This window comes from Gastrolobium bilobum, unplaced genomic scaffold, assembly GCF_033153095.1.
Source record: "Gastrolobium bilobum isolate Gb01-03AN ecotype WA unplaced genomic scaffold, APGP_CSIRO_Gbil_v1 utg263347, whole genome shotgun sequence".
Taxonomy (NCBI): Eukaryota; Viridiplantae; Streptophyta; class Magnoliopsida; order Fabales; family Fabaceae; genus Gastrolobium; species Gastrolobium bilobum.
In genome coordinates, this window is record NW_026896667.1 from 14,240 (window position 1) to 16,854 (window position 2,615).

At 37.4% G+C, this 2,615-nt stretch overlaps 1 non-coding gene across 1 annotated transcript; it reads right to left on the reverse strand.

Moving 5' to 3' along the window:
• Window positions 1-1,675: 1,675 nt before the first annotated feature.
• Window positions 1,676-1,781, reverse strand: LOC133301363 (small nucleolar RNA R71). Its single transcript, XR_009750181.1, has one exon. It is a non-coding gene; the product is annotated as a small nucleolar RNA R71 (small nucleolar RNA).
• Window positions 1,782-2,615: the final 834 nt, after the last annotated feature.

Below are 2,615 nucleotides of genomic sequence, written 5' to 3' on the forward strand. Positions count from 1 at the left end.
ATTATGATATTTTTGAAACTTAAAACCATGCTATTAAATGTTGGCCTGTGCACTGATACTCCAGTTGCAACCTGACGAGGACTCTGGGTATCTCCGTAAGTCCGTAAAAGCCGGCAGGAATATGATGATGATGATGATGGCATGATATTTTTATATGATGATGTTAAATGTTCCATTTTGTATTGTTATTATAAACTGTTGCAGGAGTAAACGTCATAGTTGGAGAATGCTCCAGCTGTGAACCTTACTGAGATTTTCCCCAAAATCTCACCCCCCTTGACCACCCATTTCAGGAAAAGATGAAAGAAGGTAATAAGAAAGTTATGTGGGAAAGAAAGGGTAAGAGACTGGTACGTAAAGAAGAAGAAACTCCACCTACCTGGGAAGAGAAACTAAAGAATCTAACAGATAGAGGCCTATGGACTGAGGCTATGAAATTATTAATAGAAGCTTTTCCACATTATTATTTCGATGAAGCACTAAGTACACAATGGCTAGAGGAACCACAACCACATTATGACTGGGCTTATGATGCGGCATAAATTATGTTTTTATTTATGATTAGTTAATCTTTTTGGGATTACATTAAATAATGTTTAGTGTTATTTATTTTGTATTGACGTTTTAACGCTTTTAATTTTATATGGAATAAGTATGGTTATGTGTTTCCATTCCGCACTCTGATATTTGCATTCGTAAAGTTTAAATTTAGACTTCCGCGCGTTGAATGCATGATGAAGGTGCGCCCTATATGTGTTTACACATTTGGGGTGTTACATCATCCATCATCTTAATACCTTTGAATTTAGTTTACTGTTTTCTTATTTTTAATTGTCTTTTATTTTATAAACCCCACCATAAAAATCAAACTTTTTATAATTTCTTTACTTAAATAATTATTGCTTTGTAAATCATCTCCGTGGGAACGATACTTGGACTCACACATCCCTTTATTACTTGTGACACGTGCACTTGTGTATTTTTGTGATTGATTTAATTGATTGCAAATTTCACAACAAGTTTTTGGCGCCGTTGTCGGGGATGATTTCTTTAAACCTTTTTATTTAAGTGAAGAAATTCTCTCTTCTTCTTTTTTCTATTTCTTTTCTGTCACCTTTCTTTTTTTCTGTTTTCAAGTGTTAATTGCAGCGTTTGAGCAGTTCTCCATCCAAGCAAGAAGTGAACTTTAACCTTGAAACTGAAAGGACGTTGCAAGCTTGAAGGAGATAACAAAAACGTAGCAACGCTACAGCATTACCTGATTTGGCAGGAGCAAGAGCTAGCAATGAAGAGCCAATTCAGTCTGAGATATCAATGAACGCACAAAGAATCCTAGCACTCAAGAACCTTCATTCTCCAATTGTTCAACCAGAAATTGCAGCAGTAAATTTTGAATTGAAACCGGTCATGTTTGACTTGCTGGAAACAATTGGCCTATTCAATGGGATGCCTAGTGAAGATCCACTTCCCCATCTCAAAAATTTCATGGAGGTAGCAGATAGCTTCAAGATACAAGGAGTTACATCGAATACATTAAAGATGAAGTTATTTCACTTCTCTCTCACCAATGGGGCTAAGGCATGGCTGAACACACTACAACCTAATTCCATTTGTAGATGGGAGGACATGGCTGAAAAGTTTTTGATGATATTCTTTCCTCCCACGAAAGCAATTCAGTTAAGGAATGATATAGCAGCGTTCCAGCAATATGATGGTGAGACACCTTATAAAGCATGGGACAGATTCAAGGAATTGCTGCAAAAATTCCCTAATCATGGTATACCATAATGGATACAAATGGAGACTTTTTACAATGGTCTTAACGATCAAACAAGGGGTGTAGTTGATGCTTCAGCCGGAGGAGCTCTCTTAGCTAGGACATTCACTGAAGCATATGAAATCCTAGAGAGGATGGCATTTAGCAACTACCAGTGGCCAACGGAAAGAATGAATACACCAAAGAAGGCTGCCGGAGTGCTAGAGCATAATGATGTATCAGTGTTGGCAGAACATATTTCATCTTTGAATGATACAATCAAGTCACTCAACCTGTCTGCCGATGTTAGAGCACATCAAGTGCATGCCATAACCAATGCTATATCATGTGTTTTCTGTAATGGTCCTCATGTTTATGATAACTGTCCAAAAAACCCTCAATCTGTTTCTTTTGTAGGAAGCTATAACATGAACAATCCATATTCAAACGCCTACAATCAAGAATGGGGGAACAACTCAATTCTTTCATATTCACAAGGGCACCAACAAGAATTCTCTGCTATAGCAACATATTCAAACATAATATCACACCCTTCTGAATTTATGCAACAGCAACAGCCTATTCAACAAGTTGATACATCAAATACGCTGGAAAGCATGCTGAAAGACTTTATGGCATGAAGTGATTCCCTTATCCAGAACCAAAATGCAGCTATCAAAAACTTGGAAACTCAGATGGGACAATTGGCAGAAGCAATCAACATCAGACAATATTACACACTGCCTAGCAGCACAGAGTATCCAAGGAGAAACGAAGAGGAGCACATCAAGGCCATTGAAATAAAGAATGGAGAAGAACATGTCAATGCTATAGCAATATCAGGTGGTGAAGCTGTAGA